The following is a 17,031-nucleotide window of genomic DNA, read 5'->3' as shown; positions in this document are numbered from 1 at the left end:
GTATCTTTCCCTACCTTAGCTCGTTGGGTCAAATGGGTAATGTCATTAGCGGGCATTGATACGTCAAAATTTGGAGCCCATTCTGCTAGAGGGGCTATTGGCTCTACCAACTCTCCAGCGCCTTCTTCGAACTAATCCATCGGATGCCGTTTCTACCCAAAGTATTCCTTCAGTCCAATCACCATTGAAGCTGGATTCCTCTGTTCACCATCCTGTCAAGTGTTTCTCCTCGCCTAACCTGGACAGAATTAAAGACTTTTTTGCATTTGTTCTGGCAATATGTTTAATTTGTTGTATTTTACATTTATTTAAATCATTTTCTTGACAGTCTCGCAGCTGAAAAGAGGGCTGCCTGCAGTCAGGATTGGTATATCTTATGTTGTATAGTGTCGTGTTTGGTTAGTTTATTACTCTTATCTCCCATTGGTTGCCTGTTACGCAAACCTTTGGGATTGGTGTTTTCTCTTGGCTGCTGTTGAAATAAAGCAGGAAAAGAAAGCATAATACTCGCCTCCGTTTCTTTAATAAAATTAATACTTTCCATCATAAATTACTTGGAAAATGTACATTATGTACACAGACACACATTTGGCGGAGAGATAGTGATTTATGTTAATTTACTCCTAATGGTTGTGTCTGCAAAGAATCCAAATGCCACTTGTGAGCACGATAACAGTCTTTCTAGACATGCTAAGGTATTGCCAACTATATTCAAGCAGACCCCTTTGGGAACAAAGCCTGCAAGGATTCTTCCTCCTTAAGCCACCTCTGACGTCATACTTGTGCCACAAGTACAGCTGCTCACGTTATACAAATTCTATCTATCATAAGTTCTGAAAGCTTGGGTTGTTTTTCGTCTGAACATTTTTTACTACCTGACTCGCTTATTTTTAACTTTTTAATTGAGTGCTTTTGTTGCTCTTGCAAGGCAGCGTGCATCTTCTTTTTTAAGTAATGTATGTGTTATGTAGGGAAAAGAGCTTTTGTAGTCAGTGTTTAAAAAATTTGAATGAGGGTAAACTGTGGTGAATGGTCAGACTAGCGGAGTCACTTAAAATGTAAAGCAGTTTGCAACGTAAGTTAAATAACTTTTCGCAAACAAAGGTTTCATGTAGCTATCATACGGAGCATGTTTTGTTTTACACTTATGTTTGCTCAGTAGTAGTAATAACGACGTTTGGGTGGGACTTCTTAGCGCACGTCCATGAGTTGTAGCTGTTTCTTTAGAAGGTGATAAATCCAACTCAATGGATTGTCTTTGCGGTTTTACATAGATTGAACTCGTCCCCAAAGCATTGCAGCATTTTACATGACAACCAGTTACATTGCACAAGGACACTTTAATTTTTTTACTTTAAGGCACAGGTCAATTTGCACAGAATCACAGGATGTTGAGCTGCTAAAGTAGCACAATCCTTATTAAAAAAACTACTTTTGGTTATATGCATACAAAATATGCTTTTAGCTCAACATGTTTCCGTAGAAAGTTAAACTATATCAGTGAGCCGCCATGTATGGCACTAACTCATACTACCTCCTGCTGGTTAGGGTCGATCGCAAAGCGCTCTGCCCCTGCTGTAATCTCTCTATGGGCTTGTAACCACGACCACCGCAAGCCCATGAGTTTGGTTGGATTGTGGGCTTGCCTTTTAAATTTGCTTGCTTTCATTAGTGGAAGGCATGCATATGTCATGCCTTTTCCGGTGTTTAGCCCTTCTCGAGTGCACCGGCCAACCACAGAAAACATAAGAGGCTCTGTGTTTTCTGTGTGGTTTCTGGACTACTTTTTTCTATTTATTTCCTACGCAGCGTGATCTTTCTGGGCAGTAGTCGAGCGCTTTACATCACATCAACCCTGTTACATTGATAATATGTTTAAATGGAGTGAACTTTTGTTTTACTTCTTATTTTCAATTTATGTGGCAAGAAATATACAGTTTGGAATTTACAACGCAAATAGCTCTCACTCGAGCAAATGCGAGACCCATTGCATTGCAAATGCTCGTTAAAAAATGTGGCTGCGCGAAAAGGTCGATACACACTATGATTCTATGTCAGGACCGGAGGCTTTGGATTATGCTTTCTCTTCACTTTACTGACAAAACAGCAGCCAATAAAATACAACATAACTTGAAACTAAAACTCCCATGAGCCCAAGTCCACCAATCATGGCTCTACACTGCCAACATAAATAGCCTGAATGCTACAGTCCCTCCTCTTTCTTTGCTGCTGCAGCAGCCAATTAAGTGATGCGCCTTTATTGCGATTGTTGTAGTAATCTGCATTAGACATTTGTATGTGAATGCGCGCGTTAATATCTTGCGCTGTCGCGTTTGTTCTGCATTTGTATCCTTTGATCAGGGATCTCCGATCCCCCTTTTTGTTTAAATCTGTAGCCAGCGTGGAGCGGGAGCAGGCCGTAGTGAGTTTGTCTCACAGTAAGAGGACGTAGTCCTCTTTCTGTTTCGCCAGCCGCGCACGCGCATTGAGCCGGATAGGAGTTTTCTTCTGATCGGCTTCACGCACGTGTGTAGGACGGGACACGGCCTCTTTCCAAGAGTTTACCTGCCTCAATTCGCCCGACGGGGCTACAAAAATACATATTGGGCATTGCCCTGGGGGAATAGTTCCTTAATTATTTAATTTAAGTTAATTTTTTCATTTTCAGTTGTCACATTTCTAAAGTATATTTGAAAGCAGGTGGCTCCCTCCACTTCAATTATTGCTGGCTGAGCAGCTTTTAAGCTGTTTTTATTTAAAATGTGTTCACCTGCTTCAGGGATCCCCCCCCCCCCTCAGTTCACTACTCCATACCTCCCAAATATTACTGTGGCATACCACGCCGATGAGGAGGAGCAGTATCAGGAACTGCAAGAAGTGCCTATTGAGCATCAGATGGAGGAACGACTTGTGGAGGCACTTGGGCATCCTGTGCAAGACTCCATGAACTGGGCCCTGATTCAGGCCTTGAAGCCTTTGGCTAATTTTGGCAGAAGAGAGTTCTTGGGCGAGGGCAGTCAACAACCTTGCTTGCAAGCTGGAGAATCTAGGGAGGTATATGGCCTCTCTCTGCAACGCTCTGGGGGTTCATCCTCAGCGGAAATTCTGGCATAGATGGCAGCTTCAGTGTTGCGTTATTATGGATATGGGTGTTTCCCCTCTCAAGAAACATCTAATATTTTTCCAAAATCCTCCTTTTCAGAAGCAAGCTTGTATGAACCATCCTCATCTAAATCAGAGTCTGATGACTCGCAGTCAGATTCGGTTCCGCGCAAAAAGCAACGCAAATCACAGCATGCTATGCCAGAGGCTACTACCTCGGCTGGTAAGAATCTTTTGTTCTCTCCCGAAGACATAATACATCCACGTTCCACCGAGTGGGTTTCTACAGCTGAGGTAGCCCATTACGTGCAAGATAGACTGCGCAAAAGTTTTGAGAAAGAAGTGCGCAAAACTCTCAGGTCGGAATGCCCTCAGCCTTCCTTACTCGGTAAAGTAGCAGAGACTCCTGAGCTGGATCCCAGTATGGCTACATGTTTGTGCAAATTTGCTAAGGACCCCAAGAAAGGTCTAGATCGCGCTTGGCGGGCTGCCAAGATAAGTTATTGGACTTGTCAGGCCCATTAACAAAAATCTTAGATTTTGCTATCCAGTCTAAGGAAACCAGCACTCCTTTGGATCCAGAAGTTGTGCTGCAATGGGCACAGAGAGCTGTCTGTCTTTTGGGCAACGCCAATTGCGCCATGTCAACAGAACGCAGGCGTTCTTTTCTTATGCAGCTCGATCCCAAATTGGCTGATCTGGCAACTAATGAGGCTGATTCTTTAGCTAATGGCATGCTTTTTGGTGACAAATTCGTTAAGGATTTGTGCAAATATGTTGCAACCCTCACAGCTCTAGATAAAGCTCAGTCCAACATAAAGAAGGTATTCAATAATGCTCTTTTTGCCCGGGCCGGGCGCTTCAGAGGCCGAGCACCAGGCCGTAGATACCAGGCTTCCAGATTCGCCCCTCAGAGAAACCGAGGTGGTACCAGACTTTCTACCCCAGTCATTACAGAGGACGTGGTCGTTCCTTCAGAGGATATCATGGAAGTGGTTCCAACCAAGAAACCTCCAACCCAGGTGAGAATTATCCCTTTATCTGAAGTAATTTTGAGGGGCAGGGTGCACCATTTTCTCCCAGCATGGCAAAATATCACTCAAGACCCTTGGGTCCTTCAAACAGTCCAGGGTTTCCAGTTAGAGTTTTATGCCTCCCCAGTTCAAGGGGCCCTTCCTACCCCTCTCCTTTTTTCCCTCGTAGATCACGCTATCATCTAGGAGGAGATTTTTGCTCTCATTCAGAAAGGGGCAGTGGTGCAGACCATGTCGCACCCTCACGGGTTCGTCAGCATGATTTTCTTAGTGCAAAAGAAAGGGGGCAGTTCCCGTTTAGTTCTAAATCTCAGGCAATTTAATTCTTGGATGGTATATTGCCATTTCAAGATGGAAGGCATACATCTTCTCCAATGTATTTTAAGAGACGGAGATTGGATGGTACGTTTGGATCTTAAGGACGCATACCTTTCAGTTCCAATATTCACTCCCTACATGCGTTTTCTTCAATTCCAATGGGGCTCCCATTGGTACGAGTTCAACGCCCTTTCCTTCGGTCTGTCTTCAGCTCCTTGGTGTTTCACCAAACTTCTTCGTCCTGTAGTCCAATTCTTAAGGGAGCGAGGTGTGAGACTGATTTTATATCTTGACGACATTCTTCTTGTGGCTCAGGACAAAGATTTAATTCTTCTTCACCTCAATTGGACAATCCAATTGCTACAAGATCTCGGATTTGTCATCAATTCCAAAAAATCCAGCTTAGTGCCAACTCAGAATATCGAATTCTTAGGTTTTCAGATAGATTCGGTAAAAGCCTTGTTACTCCTCCCCTTCAGCAAAAGGAATTCAATCAAGAAGGAGTTCAGGAGAGTCTTTGTCTCTCCGACTATATCATTGAGGACATTAGCTCGCCTGGTCGGTCTTCTGGCATCGTCAATTCAGGTGACTTTTCCAGGGCCGTGGCATTACAGGGCCTTTCAGAGGTTGAAGATCCTTCATCTCCGAAAAGGTCTTCAATATTCAGAATTGATTCCCCTCCTGGAGGATGCCAAGATGGAGATATCTTGGTGGCTCTCTCACATGGATGCCTGGAATGGCAGAGCGATATTCATATCCAATCCAAATGTGAGAATAGAGTTGGATGCCAACCAATGGGGCTGAGGAGCTCTTTGCGGCTCAGTGGAAACGGGGAGTAGTTGGTCGCGGGGAGAACTGAGGTATCACATCAATTGTCTGGAGCTTTTAGCAGGAGCTTTCGCAATCAAATCCCTTTCCCCTCGCAAAGCTCATTGTTGCATTCTTCTTCGGATGGACAATGTATCTGCGGTCAGGTACATCAATCGTCCATGAGGGACCAGATTGTGACTCCTAGCGGAGATTGCGAAGGAATTTTGGCATTTTTGTCTCCAACAACAGATTTCAGTAATAGTGGAATACATTCCGGGTCGTGCCAATATGACAGCGGACTGGAATTCACGCTTCCTTCGGGATGGCAGCGCCTCGAAGCTCAAACTGCAGGTTTTCCAGGCTCTTCAACTGCAATGGGGAATTTTTCAAGTAGATTTGTTTGCCTCCCGGTTGAACAATCAAGTTCCATGTTATTTCAGTTGGAAGCTGGACCCTCAGTCGATGGGGACAGATGCCTTCCTCCAACTGTGGCCGGGGGAACTTCTTTATGCGTTTCCTCCTTTCACGATGATTCCACACATCCTGGCACAAGTTTGGCGCCAACGGACAGAGGTTATTTTGGTGACTCCGTTCTGGAGAGCACAACCTTGGTTCCCATCTGCAATCAATCTTTCATGCAACTTCCCACTGATGCTACCAGTGAGTGTGGATCTTCTCACGGATCCGATAGGCAGCTACCACCCTCTGATTCTGCAGGGATTGCTGTCCCTGATGGCTTGCCGACTTTCAGGTGACGATGGCAAGTGCCTGGAGTTTCGGAATCTGCATTGTTTTTCTTATCCCAGTCTTGGGCTCCCTCCACTCATAACAGATATGAACAACCCTGGAGGAAGTGGTTATGTTGGTGCGGTACAAGGAGTTAGGATCCCGAGGGGTCAGAGATTCATGTCATAGCCAACTTTCTATATGATTTGGCTTTCCAAGCTTTGGCGTATAGGACAATTAATAATTGTCGTTCTGCCCTGTCAGCTGGTCACCCTCATATTCAGGGTAAGCCGGTTGGGGAACATCCTTTGATTTGTAACTGCTTAGGGGTATTCGTATGATTAAACCTCCTCAACCAAAATATACAACTTTATGGGATTTTAATATTGTTCTGCGTTTTCTCAGAAATTGGCCTGATAATGAAGGGTTATCCCGTAAGCAATTTTCAGCTAAGCTGACAATCCTGTTATGTTTATTGTCCTGTGGACGAGTTTCAGATGTTAAAGCCTTGGATTTATCAGGTAGAGTATTTACTCCTGAAGGAGTTTCGTTTTCCATTACCAGACGTACTAAAACTTCTTCAAAATGAATTTCTTACCCTTCTTTTCCGCATAATAAAAAACTTTGTGTTGTTCAATGTATAAAGGCTTATGAAGATTGCACATGTGAATTCAGACAAGATGTCTTTGGTCAATTGTTCATTTCCTTACAGAAGTCTTTTCGGCCAGTCACTGCAGCAACTTTGGCTTGTTGGGTCAAATGGTTATTAGCAGAGGCAGGTATAGATATAAGCAAATTTGGAGCTCACTCAGTTAGAGGAGCCATGGCTTCTAAAGCCTTTTCAACTGGTGCTAGATTAGAGGATATAAAGGCTGCAGCAAACTGGTCAAATGATTCTACTTTCATAGAAGGACATAGAATAAAAAAAATTCTAGCTATCTCTTCAAGAATTTTCAGACTCTGTTAAGAACATGGAGGCGAGGATTATCCCACCAGTTGTACACCTTTATAAATACTTGTTATAAATGTTTACATATTAAATTTAGTATTTTGTAAATGCATAAGTGATAATAAAGAGTAAGACCCACCCAAGATTATACATAGATATTAGTTCTGTATTTTGTCTTCCACAGGGGGGACTAACACTGTTTCGTGAGTTCACCTATTGAATCAAGCAGTATGTCTTCGGGTCGAAGTACCGGATTGAGTGGTGGAAATGGCTCCAGGTGGCAGGAGAGACTTCTATATACTAAGGTTATGCAAGTTCTTGTGCATCTTAAAGTTTGGATTTCGCAAAGAAAGAGGACGGACCGTAGCATTCAGGCTATTTATGTTGGCAGTATGGAGCCATAATTGGTGGACTTGGGCTCATGGGTGTTGTAGTTTCGAGTTATGTTGTATTTTATTGACTGCTGTTCCATGATCTTAGACACCTCACATGGCCATATTCAGAGTTACCATTGTGAAGCTATATATATGTATTGGCATATATGTAGTGCACACGTGTAATGGTATCCCCGCACTCACAAAGTCCGGGGAATTGGCACCGGACAGCGTAAGGGCACCTTTGCTAGTGCAAGGGTCTCCTCACACTTAGTAACTTTGCACCTAGCCTTCAGTAAATGAAGGTTAGACATATAGGTGACTTATAAGTTACTTAAGTGCAGTGAAAATGGCTGTAAAATAGCGTAGGCACTATTTCACTCAGACTACAGTGGCAGTCCTGAAGAAATGTTTGTCTGCTCTCCTTATGGGTGGCAAAAGCAATGCTGCAGCCTATAAGGAACTCCTGTTACCCCAATGCCCTGGGTACCTAGGTACCATATACTAGGGACTTATAAGGGGGGGGTCCAGTGTGCCATTTGGAATTGGAATATGAAGTCACTAAACTATAGTGACTAATTTGATAAGTACAGAGAGCATAAGCACAGGAGTTCTGGTTAGCAGAACTTCAGTGACACACTTAAGCATACTGACAACACACACATTGGGCCACAAACTGAGAACACTGGGGTCCTGGCTAGCAGGATCCCATTGAGACAGGCAAAATACACTGACAAACAGGCAGAAATTGAGGGTAACATGCCAAGAAAGATGGTACTTTCCTGCACTGACGCAGGCATAATGTAGATTTTCCTAGTAATTTATGACGGAAAGTCTTAATTTTATTAAAGACACGGAGGCGAGTATTATGCTTCTCTAACTTGTTTTATTTTGAATAGCAGCAGTCAAGAAAAAACTACATATCCCATGAGGCTAGAGGAAACAGAAGCCAATGGGAAAGAAAAACGTGTCGGCTTGAATACCAATAGGGACAGAGAACATACAATAAACACTATACTTGACTGCGACCAGCCCTCTTTCTTGATGTGAGAAGGCTAGTCTGTGTGAGAGAATAAAAGAATTATAGAAACAACAATAGCAACTGCTAATATTAAAGAACAAAGTTCTTGACAAAAGTTCATCCATGACTTGAGGAGAGGGAGAATCCAGGGAGTTGAGCGCAGATTATGTTGATTTTGAGGAGGATAGATGGTCGAATTCAGCGAAGATGGAGGCATCGACTGACGATCAGGAAGAGTTCTGAGGTTGAGTAGATGATGCTGTGGGAGGGAAAAAGAATCGACAATGATTAAAGAATCTGTGGTGGGATAATACTTGCCTCCGTGTCTTTAATAAAATTAAGACTTTCCTTCATAAATTACTAGGAAAATCTACATTTTATGGCAAGACCGGAGGCTCCTATTATGCTTTTTTAAAGCATGTTAATTATTACAGAAGTTGCTGTATGAACTGGTTTACAATAGAAAGTTCTAAAAACATAACCATTGGACCAGTCAGCCGATCTCAGAATGTCCTCAAGTCTGGAACCTACCCAAAAGGCTTTGGAAGCCATAGCTCCTCTGGAAGAGTGAGCACCAAACATTGACCTGTCTATACCTGCTAATGACATGACCCAACGCACCCATCTGGCTAGAGTAGCAGATGTCACACAGGTTTGTAAGGTTTGTGAAAAGAAATGAGGAGTTGGGACGAGGTTCTGAGATTGGCTGTGCGGTCTCTGTAGACTTTGAGGCATTGTCCTACAGAAAGTTTGGGTTGATTAGGGAAATAAGGGTAAAATACTGAACGTATATTAGTTTTGGTACGTCTGCTGACAGAAAATAAAACACCTGTAGGGGAAAATTGACAGGATGAAATATCTAGTGCTTTGACATCTGATAAACGTTTAATAGAAACTAGACATAGTAACATTGTGAGTTTGGCTGAAAGCATTTTTAGCGATAAATCTGAATTGTCCTGCCAGGAAATAAATAAATTTAGGACAACATTAACATCCCATAGCTTTGAATATTTGGGTAAAGGAGGGGAAGAAAACTTTACTCCCTTTAGTAAGCGATAGATCAAAGGGTGTTCCCCGATCGGTTTCCCGTTGATGTGAACGTGTTGTAGGGAAATAGCTGATCTATATAAGTTGACTGTCCTGTAAGACTTACCTGCACTGGCTTGGGCAGCTAGAAAGTTGATAATATAATTTAAATCGGCTAAAAAGGGATCGATGTCCCTTCCCACACACCAGCTTGACCAAAGAGACCATGCGGAATTGTATGCCTTCCTTGTACCAGGAGCCCAGGCTTTGTTAATGAAGTCTGAAGCCTATGACAAAATAGGGATGGGAGGTTGGGAATACCTGAAACCTTCCAGGCTGAGAGAGAGAGGGAGCTGTTGAAAATGAGAGGATGAAGAGAGCCCATAGGATGCCGAAGAAGTGAAGGGAAAGACGGTAGCAGAACCGGGAAGTCAGTAGTCAATTCGAGGAGGGGGGAAACCACACTTGAGATTGCCAAAAGGGAACTATCAGAATTAAAGTAACTTTTTGGCGTCTGACCTGGGCGAGAACCCTGGTAATCATTATGAAAGGGGGAAAGGCGTAATTGAGCGAGGATGACCAGTCCTGCAGAAAAGCATCGGAAGCTAGAGCCTGAGGATCCGGACGCCAGCTGAAAAATAGCAGGAGTTGGGAATTTAGACGGGACGCAAATAGATCTATTTTGAAGGGACCTAATTTGTGAAGGAGAGTGTGGAAAACTGAGGGATGGAGCTTCTAGTCGCTGGAATCTCTGAGAAACCGAGAATGCCAGTCCGCAACGTCGTTGAGGGAACCTGGCAGGTATTCTGCCGACAGGGATATTTCGTTGCGAAGGCAATACTCCCAAAGGTTTTTTGCCAGATCTGCTAGTGGTTTTGATCTGGTACCTCCTAAATGGTTTATGTAGTGGACAGCTGACACATTGTCCATGTGGAGGAGGATGGTACACTGAACCCTGTTTTTTGCGAGGCTTTTGATTGCAAAGGAGCCCGCAAGCATCTCTAAATAATTGATATGCAATTTGGACTCCTCTGCAGACCAAAAACCTCCAGTCGAGATTGCGCCACATCGTGCGCCCCAGCCCGTCAGACTTGCATCTGATTCTAACATAAGATCTGGGGCTGACGGAAAGATAGTCCTGCCGTTCCAGGCATCTAAATGGTCTATCCACCATTGAAGTTCTGAGCGAGACTCTTGGTCCAGATTGATGGTTTCTGAATAAGAAAGTCCTCTTCTGAGGTGGCAAATTTTTTACCTTTGAAGAGCTTGGTAGTGAAGGGGACCGGGAAAAATGGCTTGACTTGAAGAGGCCAGGAGACCCACGACTCTGGCTAGAGACCTGAGGGAAATTTGAGTACTCTGAAGAAGTTTCAGAATCCTGATTTCGTGGATCTTACTTTTTGTTGGGGAAGTTGAAGAATAGCAGCTGAAGAGTTGATTATGAACCCCAAAAATTCTATTCTTTTTGAGGGAGAAGTGATAGATTTTTCTTTGTTTATAAGAAAGCCTAGTTGGAATAGGAGGGAGCAGGTGGTTTGGAGATGTTGTTGAAGGGAGAGACAGCCCTGATGCATTAAGAGAATGTCGTCTAGGTAAATCAGCAATCTGATTCCCAGGGACCTGAGATGAGCCATAACCGGTTTCATTATCTTTGTAAAGCACCAGGGTGCTGACGAAAGGCCGAACGGAAGAGAAGAAAATTGGTAGGTTTGCCCCTGCCATTGGATTTGGAGGAATTTCTTGTGAGATACATGGAGAGGAACGGATGAGTATGCATCTTGAAGGTCCAGTCGAATCATATAATCGTGAGGGAGAAGAATATCTCTTAAATGGACGATAGTTTCCATTTTGAAATGTCTGTAAACGACAAAGCGATTGAAATTTCTCAAGTTGATGACTGGTCTTAATTTTTTGTTATTCTTTTGGACTAAGAAGCGGGTACTGAGAAAGCCGGAAGGGTCGGGACGAGATACTTGGATGGCTTGTTTGGAGAGGAGTGACTGAATTTCTTCTGAGATGAGGGACGCCATTTCTGAAGAGAAAAAGAGGGGGGGGGGGATGGAATGTTGATGAGGAACTGAATAGAGTTCTATTGTGTAACCCTGAATTGTGTTGAGTACCCATGGATCCAGAGTAATACTTTTCCATTTTTCTATAAACAGACAAAGTCGGCCCCCGATAGGAGGAAGGCCAGAAATGGGGCTTACCTTGTTGATAATTGAATCTGGAACCGCGTTGTCCACGACCACGGGCGCCTCTGCCACGTTGGGGGTAGAACTGAGGCTTGTAGGATTGTGTGTAGTAATTGGAATTGAAGGAGCCTCTAGATCCTTGTGATCGGAAAGATCGGCCGGTAAAGCGGCTCCTGCATGTACCGGCCTTTCCAAAAACCTGTTGGTGGAACACTTTTTTGATTGATTGTTGTGCCTTATGTATGGAGGCGAAAGTGGAGACAAATTTTCCTTAGTCTTTTATAAACGAATCTCCGAAGAGAAGTCCATCTGCCTTGATGCCAGGGTCGATGAAAGCTAGGTTGGCCAATTTAGGGTCTAATTTGAGTAGGAGACCTTTCCGTCTTTCATGGATAATGGCCGAATTGGCATTGCCTAAGAGGCAGAAGGCTCTTTGGATTCACAAGGATAATTCTGCCGGATCAATGTCCGTATTTTCTGATTTGGCTGATTCTGCCATGTCAAAGATTCTGACCAAAGGACCGACCAGGTCCAAGAGTTTGTCTTGGCAGTTGCACCAGGCTTTATCAACGCCTTTACGGGGGTCTTTGCCAAATTTAGAAAAGAAGGTAAGGAGGGATTGATCAATAGACGGGGTAGAGGTAATATTAGAAGAAAGGGAAGGTCTAGGGCATTCTGATCTTAGTTTGGACCTAGTGGGTTTGTCTAGGGGAAGTCTCAGTCTGGAGGAAATATATTCCGACACATGGGAGGAGGGTAACCATTCAGTAGAGTTGGGATGGTGAAGGAAAGAAGGATTAAACATGGGGTTACCGTCTCGGTCCAGCATTTGTTTGGCTGTGAAGGTATTTGTGGTCGAATCAAATTTTGTTCTCTTGGGTGGGGGGTAGGATTGAGACTGGGAGCCCCAGATATCTGGGTCGTCATCTGAGTCGTCTAAGTCGCCCATGTCGTAATCTGTGTCTGAAATATGGGAAATGGTAATTTTTTGTGGCGTAGTGGAGATATGTTTAGTCTTTTCAGAGCATTTTAGTTTAGGTTTCCCCTCCTTGGAAGGAGGCCTTGGAGGAGACTTGTCCTCAATCTGGGGTGAAGAAGCTTCACCAGTCAAGCTAGCGCCATCTGTTTTATGTGAAGACAAATCCTTAATTTTTCTTTTTCTGCATTCCCCCGCAGAATGGGCCAGTAAGGATTTGGAAACCATATCCTGTATAGAGGATTGAAGGTTTTTTGTGATTTTTCCCATTGAATTATTAATGGCTTTTGCCACAGAATCACTGATAAAATTATCGAGGTCTTGGTTAAAAGACTCATCTTCATTATTAGAATTATCAGTCATATTGTGAAACTGGAAGTGAAAAGGTTAAGGAGAAAAAATGTGGAGGGCAAGGCCTGGGAGAACACGCCCACGGGGGCGTTACGGTGTAGAGCGATCATTCGGGAGCTTGAAGTCGGGCAGAGGAGCTGGTTTCAGGACGTCTGGAAGAAGCAAGGTATTTTTGCCTACCCACGCGTCGTCTGAAGAGGCAGAAGCTCTTGTGAGGGAAAAAGACGGCCGTTGGAACGTTCGCGTTCCTCGAAAGGCCGGCGCGAGGTGGAGGGGTGGGGGAACAGATAAAACAGCGCGGAGCGAGTCTTCGCAATGAAAAATACAGTCGCGCTGCAACGGAACAGTATTAAAGTAAAAATTCATGCAAATAGGTACATTTAAGTAAATGCGCGCAGATAAGTAAAGGTGAAGAAATTTTGGAACACTTATCTTGACTGCGAGCAGCAAGAAAGAGGGCTGGTCGCAGTCAAGTGTAATGTTTATACCGTGTTCAAGTGTTTCTATTGGTTCCAATGCTGATACGTTTTTCTTTCCCATTGGCTGCCTGTTACTTCAGCTTCATGGGAAACGTAGTTTCTTGACTGCTGCTATTTAAAATAAAGCAAGATCGAGAAGCATAATAAGAGCCTCCGGTCTTGCCATAAAATGTATCTGCGGTCAGGTACATCAATCGTCCATGAGGGACCATATTGTGACTCCTAGCGGAGATTGCGAAGGAATTTTGGCATTTTTGTCTCCAACAACAGATTTCAGTAATAGTGGAATACATTCCGGGTTGTGCCAATATGACAGCGGACTGGAATTCACGCTTCCTTCGGGATGGCAGCGACTGGAAGCTCAAACCACAGGTTTTCCAGGCTCTTCAAATGCAATGGGGAATTTGACAAGTAGATTTGTTTGCCTCCGGGTTGAACAATCAAGTTCCATGTCATTTCAGTTGGAAGCTGGATCCTCAGTCGATGGGGACAAATGTCTTCCTCCAACTGTGGCCGGGGGAACTTCTTTATGCGTTTCCTCCTTTCACAATGATTCCACACATCCTGGCACAGGTTTGGCGCCAACGGACAGAGGTTATTTTGGTGACTCCGTTCTGGAGAGCACAACCTTGGTTCCCATCTGCAATCAATCTTTCATGCAACTTCCCACTGATGCTACCAGTGAGTGTGGATCTTCTCACGGATCCGATAGGCAGCTACCACCCTTTGATTCTGCAGGGATTGCTGTCCCTGATGGCTTGGCGACTTTCAGGTGACGATGGCAAGTGCCTGGAGTTTCGGAATCTGCATTGTTTTTCTTATCCCAGTCTTGGGCTCCCTCCACTCATAACAGATATGAACAACCCTGGAGGAAGTGGTTATGTTGGTGCGGTACAAGGAGTTTGGATCCCGAGGGGTCAGAGATTCATGTCATAGCCAACTTTCTATATGATTTGGCTTTCCAAGCTTTGGCGTATAGGACAATTAATAATTGTCGTTCTGCCCTGTCAACTGGTTACCCTCATATTCAGGGTAAGCCGGTTGGGGAACATCCTTTGATTTGTAAACTGCTTAGGGGTATCCGTATGATTAAACTTCCTCAACCAAAATATACAACTTTATGGGATGTTAATATTGTTCTGCGTTTTTTCTCAGAAATTGGCCTGATAATGAAGGGTTATCCCTTAAGCATTTGTCAGCTAAGCTGACGATCCTGTTATGTTTATTGTCCTGTAGACGAGTTTCAGATGTTAAAGCCTTGGATTTATCAGGTAGAGTATTTACTCCTGAAGGAGTATCGTTTTCCATTACCAGACGTACTAAAACTTCTTCAAAATGAATTTCTTACCCTTCTTTTCCGCATAATAAAAAACTTTGTGTTGTTCAATGTATAAAGGCTTATGAAGATTGCACATGTGAATTCAGACAAGATGTCTTTGGTCAATTGTTCATTTCCTTACAGAAGTCTTTTCGGCCAGTCACTGCAGCAACTTTGGCTCGTTGGGTTAAATGGTTATTAGCAGAGGCAGGTATAGATATAAGCATATTTGGAGCTCACTCAGTTAGAGGAGCCATGGCTTCTAAAGCCTTTTCAACTGGTGCTAGATTAGAGGATATAAAGGCTGCAGCGAACTGGTCAAATGATTCTACTTTCATAGAATGACATAGAATAAAAAAAATTCTAGCTATCTCGTCAAGAATTTTCAGACTCTATTAAGAACATGGAGGTAAAGATTATCCCACCAGTTGTACACCTTTATAAATACTTGTTATAAATGTTTACATATTAAATTTAGTATTTTGTAAATGCAAAAGTGATAATAAAGAGTAAGACCCACCCAAGGTTATACATAGATATTAGTTCTGTATTTTGTCTTCCACAGGGGGGACTAACACTGTTTCGTGAGTTCACCTAGTGAATCAAGCAGTATGTCTTCGGGTCGAAGTACCGGATTGAGTGGTGGAAATGGCTCCAGGTGGCAGGAGAGACTTCTATATACTAAGGTTATACAAGTTCTTATGCATCTTAACGTTTGGATTTCGCAAAGAAAGAGGACGGACCGTAGCGTTCAGGCTATTTATGTTGGCAGTATGGAGCCATTATTGGTGGACTTGGACTCATGGGTGTTGTAGTTTCGAGTTATGTTGTATTTTATTGACTGCTGTTCCATGATCTTAGACACCTCACATGGCCATATTCAGAGTTACCATTGTGAAGCTACATATATATATTGGCATATATGTAGTGCAGGCGTGTAATGGTATCCACGCACTCACAAAGTCTGTGGAATTGGCCCCGGACAGCGTAGGGGCACCTTTGCTAGTGCAAGGGTCTCCTCACACTTAGTAACTTTGCACCTAGCCTTCAGTAAATGAAGGTTAGACATATAGGTGACTTATAAGTTACTTAAGTGCAGTGAAAATGGCTGTAAAATAGCGTAGGCACTATTTCACTCAGACTACAGTGGCAGTCCTGAAGAAATGTTTGTCTGCTCTCCTTATGGGTGGCAAAAGCAATGCTGCAGCCTATAAGGAACTCCTGTTACCCCAATGCCCTGGGTACCTAGGTACCATATACTAGGGACTTATAAGGGGGGATCCAGTGTGCCATTTGGAATTGGAATATGAAGTCACTAAACTATAGTGACTAATTTGATAAGTACAGAGAGCATAAGCACAGGAGTTCTGGTTAGCAGAACTTCAGTGACACACTTAAGCATACTGACAACAAACAGGCTGGCTAGCAGGATCCCAGTGAGACAGGCAAAACACACTGACAAACAGGCAGAAATTGAGGGTAACATGCCAAGAAAGATGGTATTTTCCTACAAGGACGCAGGCATAAAAGAGTTAGAAAGTGTAGGGTTGGGGGCCACATTAGCATAAAAAACATGATGCAAATGTGGTGCAAGAAAACACTATGCATATAGGCATATATATGGACCCCTAGCAGCAATAGGATCACTTTTGGTACTATGCACTGCTTTCTGATTATCTGTTATTTACTCATATTGTAAGATCGTCAGTGAAATCAGACAAGAAACCCTAAAATGGTTGTTAGGCACCTCAGGGTCGGAGAGCATAATCATATTCTCATCCAATTTCTGTCATCATGTTCTGTTTCTCCAAAAGGAGGAACAGGTAAGGATTAACCTCACTGACGATATAGACATACGGTTATCATAAATTATTCAATGTACTGAGATCTTGAGAAACATAGTGCAAGACCATTTTTTATTGCTTATTCACATTCCGAAACGCCATGAAATTTAACGTTATTTAACGTTATTGTTATGAATAAGCGCGGAAAAATGTATCCAAACTGCTTTCTCTATAGTTCCCGATAGCCTGTGCGAGTGTTATTTACATACAAGGTCATCTTAAGTAGGAGGGGGAGGAGGGAGGAGCGGGAGAATCAGTAGTTCAATAGATGCGCTTAACTAACAAAGGCAGCCATGTTGCAATTCACAAAAAACATTCTCGACAGTAGACAAAGGTCAGTTTTGAAATTAAACATGTTTCGTGCAGTTTTGAAATTAAACATGTTTCGTGTAGTATTTTTTTATTACAATTTGTTTTTTTCAGAAGTTATGTAGATACCTATTATGACATTCTTAAATATAGACGGATTCAACGATAGACGAATAATAGAAACAAATCAAAAATCCGTGCG

At 43.2% G+C, this 17,031-nt stretch overlaps 1 non-coding gene across 1 annotated transcript; it reads right to left on the bottom strand.

Annotated features, from left to right (window-relative positions):
* Nucleotides 1–16,388: 16,388 nt before the first annotated feature.
* On the bottom strand, nt 16,389–16,522 carry LOC138257602 (U8 small nucleolar RNA). The gene has a single exon (XR_011198385.1). It is a non-coding gene; the product is annotated as a U8 small nucleolar RNA (small nucleolar RNA).
* Nucleotides 16,523–17,031: the final 509 nt, after the last annotated feature.

The sequence above is a fragment of the Pleurodeles waltl genome, chromosome 1_2 (assembly GCF_031143425.1).
Source record: "Pleurodeles waltl isolate 20211129_DDA chromosome 1_2, aPleWal1.hap1.20221129, whole genome shotgun sequence".
NCBI classification, from domain to species: Eukaryota; Metazoa; Chordata; class Amphibia; order Caudata; family Salamandridae; genus Pleurodeles; species Pleurodeles waltl.
This window is presented reverse-complemented; position numbering and strand designations above follow the sequence as displayed.